The sequence below is a fragment of the Cibotium barometz genome, chromosome 24, assembly GCF_041138505.1.
Source record: "Cibotium barometz isolate CiBa-2024 chromosome 24, ASM4113850v1, whole genome shotgun sequence".
In the NCBI taxonomy this organism is placed as follows: domain Eukaryota; kingdom Viridiplantae; phylum Streptophyta; class Polypodiopsida; order Cyatheales; family Cibotiaceae; genus Cibotium; species Cibotium barometz.
In genome coordinates, this window is record NC_141069.1 from 15,564,373 (window position 1) to 15,571,721 (window position 7,349).

Sequence of the window (7,349 nt, forward strand, 5' to 3'; positions counted from 1 at the left end):
GACCTAGTTAGAAAACTTTAGCTCTTGAAGAGAATTTTAGATACAGTGACCTAACTAGAAAGATCAAGACAAGATTAGCAAAAGTTATCTTCAAGATCTTGTTGCCAATTCAAGTAAAAGTGATTGCTAGACATTTCATAGAAGATTAAGACCAATTTGAAGATTCAAGATCCAATCAAGTTTCTCCAGTCTTTGATTCAAGTTATCAATTGCTTCAAATTTAGTGATGATGAGAAAAGTAAAGAAATAGCTCTCAAGTGACTAGAAACCAAGCTTAAGTTATATACCAATCACAATTACGAAGTTTATAACAATTCAAGTAAAGTTTTATCTAAATTTTCAAGTATTCTAGTTTAAGATTTATCTGCTGAGTACAAGATTCTTTCAAGTAAAGTTTTGTCTAAATTTTCAAGTATTTAAGTTTAAAGATCTATCCAAGTACAAGATTCTATCTAGACCAAGAATTGCTAAGTCAAAGATATATTCAACCACAAGATTTAAACCACTTAAGAACAAGATTTATTCAAGAATTATAATTATGATTAATTAAATACTAATCTCTCAATTTTCGTCCATTCAAGTATTTTTAATCTAAGCCAAGATTCATTAACTAGTATATCAAGTCAACTAGAGTGGAAGATGTCTATTTTTATTCAAGTTTAAGATTAAGATTAAGATCAAAAACAAATCTCGAGAATTCATCAAGATTAAGATCAAGATCAAAGACAAATCTCAAGAATTCATCAAGATTAAGATAAAAAACAAATCCCGAGAATTTAGTGAGACAATTACAAGATGAAGATCAAGAACAAATCCCCAGAATTCATTAAGTTATTGACAGTAAAGTAAGTGATTATTTTTCAATCTTAAGTTGATAAAAATTTCCATTTCGATCTAATTTATTTTTAGAATAAGACTTGTAGTTTAATTTTGAGGATAGAGAAAAGTTATGTCGGAATGAAAGTTTCAGAGGGAATTAGCTACTCCGTCTCAAACTTCTATTCTTAAGGTAGTGTCGTGTGAAATTAATCTATGGTATGGGACATTAGATTGGTTTTACATACCTACCCCAGACGTATCTATGTCTTCTATCTTTTACCAGCGAGTGTTTGTATGTGGAAGGTACCTATGTGGTATGGGACACTTAGATCCCTTTTACATGCGTTCATTTGTTTGGTTTTATTTTCAGAAATTGTTTGATGTGATGATCTTGTCTGCCACTTGTACCATGAAGCCATCCACTCATTGATTACGCAACTGAGGACAGTTGATTCCCAATGGGGAGGACTGTTATGACCCATGTTATTTGAATAATAATCATGGTCATTTAAATTTGTATATATTTTTTATGATGCCTATTTCTCATCATGAACACGTTAGGATTGATTGATGTGATGTCAATTGATTGTTACTACTGACGTGGTTTATGTTTATGAGTTTAGGTGATGAGGTGTGCAAGGGTACCGATTTAGGTGTTGCACAGTGCGAGGGTACCGATTTAGGTGTCGCACGGATGGTGGATTGAGTCATGGCGTGTGGACAGATCTCACAATATTTTGTGGCTGTATTATGGCATTTGAAATTATTTTGACATCAGTGTGATGTGTGTGTGTGCACGTGTCAATTTATTGTACAGTGTGCGTACGAGCATTGGTTGATTTATTTTGTAATGTGCATATGTGCACAAGTTAGATTATTGTATTAGAAAAAATAGTGCAAACCTTAGAAGGTTTGAGGACAAAGGATAATTGAGGACCAAGGCTAAAATTGAGGACAAAGGCTAATTAAATGGCAAAGTCCAAATATGGATGTATACTTTATTTTTGGCTTAAAGCCTGCTTTTTGGAATATATAAAAATACCCACGCGAGAAGAAGCCACTCACGTTGGGGAGGGAAGATTGCACCCAGTCTTGTGTTGATGGTGATGTATTTCTTTCTCTTATCTTATGTTTTGTTTTGTGCTTTAATTTTTAATTTAATGATTTAATTTATGAGTCTTTTGATTATTTCCTTTAAGAAAATTAAAGGTCCGATTGCAAAACATTAGTGGTCTAATATGCTAATCACATTAAATAGGGTAACATAGGTTTGAGTATCTATGAAAATGCTCAAACATCCAAAGGTGGAGATTACTTATTTTAAAATCTTAACTAAAGGTACTAAGTTTGCCCAAATATGTGTCCCTCGCATTTATTTCAAGCTAGACTAATTAATTATAGGATAAATTTTGAAATAATTCAACATGCAGGGTATGGATATCGTAAAGTATATGCTTTTTTTAGAAGGCAATCTTCCATGGCACACATTTCCCTTTCAATCCCTTCTCGCTCTCTCTAAGGCATGCACACAACGATGTTCTCTCTCTCTCTCTCTCTCTCTCTCTCTCTCTCTCTCTCTCTCTCTCACACACACACACACACACACACTGATTATAAGTATAAACTTCTCTCATTCAGAGTGGATGGAAGAAAGGCATCGCTTGGTCTATTACATATAGATACTCTCTCTCTCTCTCTCTCTCTCTCTCTCTCTCTCTCTCTCTCTCACACACACACACATAGAGGTGGCATTCACAAGTTGTGGTGGATTAGTGTGGGCGGGTGAGCTAGTATAAGCAAGGGCTAAGGTTATACTTTGCATTGAAAACTAATTTGTTAGTGCTGATTTAAAATGCCATGGTAGTTTTAGGTATTATGTGAATATGCCAGTGCATGTTTTTTAAAGCTATTAATTAGCATTCATGGAGAACTGTAGTGAAATTTATTTTTTCAAGGATATAATGTTAGATTACCATTCTTCAATTTGCATATAGAACGTATTTTTGAAATGATCATGGAATCATTTTTGTACATTGATGGAAACTAATAAAATGTGGCTATTTTGCATGCACATCATTCTCTCCCTTTTCTACTTCTATCTCTATCTCTCTCTCGTTCCTTTGATGGCAACTTTGTCTCTTGTCAATGGGAATTGTGGTCTCTCTCTCTCTCTCTCTCTCTCTCTCTCTCTCTCTCTCTCTCTCTCTCTCTCTCTGTGCATTACATAGATGAGGAATGGATGATGGGGGAAAGGAGAAAATATATGGGGATGCCATGTGTAAGTAGAGGGGTGAGGCTGCCTTAGTTTTATTTTTATTAATGACCCGCACAACTTTTGCGAGCATACTCACCAATATACTCCCCTCACGATTTTCACAGGGGATTAAATAACCAGGGTACATTATTTTTTTTGGGTAAATTTTCAAAGCTTTAAGACATGCTTTAAGAGTGTTGATATTAGATATCTTTTCAAACCCCTCCATATAGTAAGTGGGACGAGTGGCACTCTTTCATGTAAATTTTATAACAAGGAAGGGTACACAAAAATATTTTATAACAAGGAAGGGTACACAAAAATATTTTTGTAAATTTCCAAGGCTGTAAGACATGCTTTAGGAGTGTTAATTTCCAAGGCTGTCCAAGGCTGTAAGACATGCTTTAGGAGTGTTAATTTTAGATATCTTTTCAAACCCCTCCAGATAGTAAGCAAGACAAGTGGCACTCTTTCATGTAAATTTTCTCGAAGACTCCTTTCTCTCACAAAGATCTATGTTTTCACAGTCAACTGTGCGAGCATGGCAGTTTTAATTTCTCTCTTTGTATTTTTAGCCAAGTTAGAGAGATCACTCCTCTATGTGTGTGGGCGTGCGCCTTGGATTAGAGAGTGATCTCGTGCATAGGAGTGCATCTTTGCCTATCTATCAAGGGCCACGGGCTTTCTCTCCCGAACAATGCCGAAACAATGCTCTCTTGCATTGTTTGGCACGCAGAGGAGGAGAAATCCCATCATAGCCTCTCTCCCTTGGATGATAAGAGATTTCTCTCTTGTACTGCTCTTTCGCATTGCTCTCTTGCACTGTGTGGCATGTTTGCCCCTCTCTCATGAAGTAGGAGGCACATCCTCTCTCCCTCTCATATGTGAGTGCTCTCTCGCACTGTGTGGCATGTTTTCCCCTCTCTCGTGCTCTCCCTCTCATATGCAAGGGAGTGGCTTTCATTTTTTCTCAACCCAAGCACAATTAAGCTTTCCCCTCTCTCTTATAGGTTCACGATGGAAGAAAGCACATGAAAGGTTTTAAGACATGTGGTAGTAGGCAACATTAGACTAGAAAAACATAATTTATTTAATTGGATGGGAGCCTTGATTAATTAATACTCAGGCTAGATATAAATAGCCTCCACCTGCCACCAAGGAGAAGGGAAAAATGCTTGGAAAATGTCAGAAAACTTCTTTGACCAAACTCTTCGATGGAGAGATTCTCCCATCCAACTCTCTCTCCCCTCCACATTTTCAAGGGAAAAAGCTATAGCTTTGAGTTGACCCAAAGTGGCATAGCGGGCATGGAGAAGCACTACGTGTATCCTGTATCACTTACAAAATTTTCTATGAATAGCCGCCCTAGTAGGCAAAATTAGTGTGGATTATGCTATTTTAAAGTTCAAGGTAAACCCTCTCGATTGATATTTCCCTAGCTAGTTTTTGGCAGGCAAAATTAGTGTGGATTATGCTATTTTAAAGTTCAAGGTTGTGAGATCCCTGTTCCCACCACGCAATGGATTCGGGGTGCGGAAGTAGTACATCGGGCGCGGGGCAGGGGTCTCACACTCGGGGCCTCGCCCATGGATATCCGGACAAGAGACTAATCCGTTAGTTTATCCACAACCGAAACCGGAAAAACTTTCTTTACCCGGAAAGCACGGGCGATTCCACCAGGATAACTCTTTACTCTAACGTAGTCAAGATCATTACTGATCAAACTGATCCGACTGCACCTCTAACGGTACTTGGTCAGATCAAGGAAGAAACTTGCACTTGGATCATTGGGATCAACGCTTTTTTCCCCATCAAGAGGCACATCCATAGAACAATTACTATCCGGGACTTACTTCATCTATCGTAATAATGGAATTTAAATCTCGATTTACGGATCCATCAGTCCAGCCTAACCCCATCCAGTCCCATGGGTTAGCCAACCACTGTAGTGATGGGATCCAATTAAGAATTTGGTTAGGTTTCGTCCCGGGTACCAACAAGGAAAAGAGTTCCAAGGCCCCCTAGCCGGAAGTTCATGCAAACATAAAACTAGTCACACCACTTACACACCCAATATGAAATTGCCTTTTTCTTAGCATCAGCTAACTTTAAAACAATCCTTTAATGAAACCATTATGTCACTGATGACAATCCTCAGTCTCTGGTTGAATCCTTATTTCCAGTCATTCATTCATCGGTATACTTATGGCCTCATTGGCAACCAGAACGCTCACCACCTATTCGCTCAGGGGCCTTTTCCATAGTTCCTAGCTCATAGTAACCGGCAATATATTCATATAATAGAATGGAATCTCCGTGGAAGATCAGCAAGATCAACCCACAGATCCATATAAAAGAGCCATGGACTCATCCGTTGAGGACCAGCAAGGTCAATCAACCATGCCCGGTTTCAGAAAACAACTCTTACTCCTTGTTCCAATATCTTCCAAGACGCACGTGTGGGTATCTTCGGCGACCCAGAGCCCGAGCACCGTATGGTCAGCACCCTCTAGGATCCTTCGCAGGTGACCTAGCGCTTCACTCATAGGCCACTTCCTTGGTCCCTAATCCACCATACCGGAAGCTCACCATTTAAATCGAACCGAGGCTGGTCAAGACCTCGGCCGACCTTGCTACACGAGACGTCCTCCATTGACTCTCCGTCAGCAGTTGTAACTTTATCAGTTAGGTCTCCATGACCTTAATCCTCAAGACGGTCAAAATACTTCCCCAGCATTCTTGACATAAAACATTCATTTACAAACAGTTCACAAAATACAGTTTCTATATCGAACTCTCGTCTTTTCCATTTTATCCTCCTTAGTCCACATTACTTATTCCACATCCCATTCATATGTATTCATTATCATCCATTCACTCATATCGACGACACATTATTTCCCATACACATTCACATTCATTATTCTACATACACATCCATGCATACATCCATTTTCACATCCTCATTCATACATCCACTTCCACATACATACATCCACATCCGTATCTACATCCATACATCCACATCCACATCCACATCTACATTCATATCCATACATCCACATCCACATCCACATCCACATTCACATTCATACATACACATCCACATCCACATTCACATTCATACATACATATCCGTATCTACATCCATACATCCATATTTCATCCATTCTCACCCTACACATTCCATATACATCTTATCATATCCTATCACATCTCATACACATCTTATCACATCTCATACACCTCTTATCACATCTTATCACTTTCCATACGCATCTTATCACATATTATCACATCTCATACACCTCTTATCACGTCTTACCACGTCTTATCACATTTCATATCTTTTTATAGAATACAAGAGAATTCTTATATTTGATATAAGATTTCTCTATATTTTTATTTATGCATAAATTCCATTTAAGGAGACTAACACTTTCGAATTAAAAATCAATCTTTTATGCATCTTCCTATGCATAATTTCATTTTAAATGAAAATGACACTTTTGAATTAAAATTCAATCTTTTATGCATCTTCCTATGCATAAAATTTGGATGAGAATTGACATTTTTGAATTAAAAATCCATCTTTTATGCATCTTCCTATGCATAAATTCAATTTGGATGAGAATAACGCTTTTGAATTGAAATCTTATTCTTTTATGCATCTTCCTATGCATAAATTCAATTTAGATGAGAATGACACTTTGAATTAAAAATCAAACTTTTATGCATCTTCTTATGCATAAATTCAATTTGGTAGGAATTACACTTTTAGAATAAAAGAATTTCTCTTATGCATCTAAGTTATGCATAAAATCCATTTATGATGAAAAACACACTTTTAGTATAAAAAGAATATCTTTTATGCATACCTCTATGCATGAAATCCAATATGATAAAAGTAACACTCTTACAATAAAATAATCAACTTTTATGCATACCTCTATGCATGAAATTCAATTATGATAAAAGTCACACTTTTATAATAAAATAATCAACTTTTATGCATACCTCTATGCATGAAATTCAATATAATAAAAGACACACTTTTATAATAAAATAATTAGCTTTTATGCATACCTTTATGCATGAAATTCAATTATAATAAAAGTCACACTTTTATAATAAAATAATTAGCTTTTATGCATACCTTTATGCATTAAATTCAAATATGATAAAAGTAACACTTTTGATATAAAAATTTATCCATTATGCATACTTCTATGCATGAAATAAAAATGATAAAAGTAACACTTTTGATATAAAAATT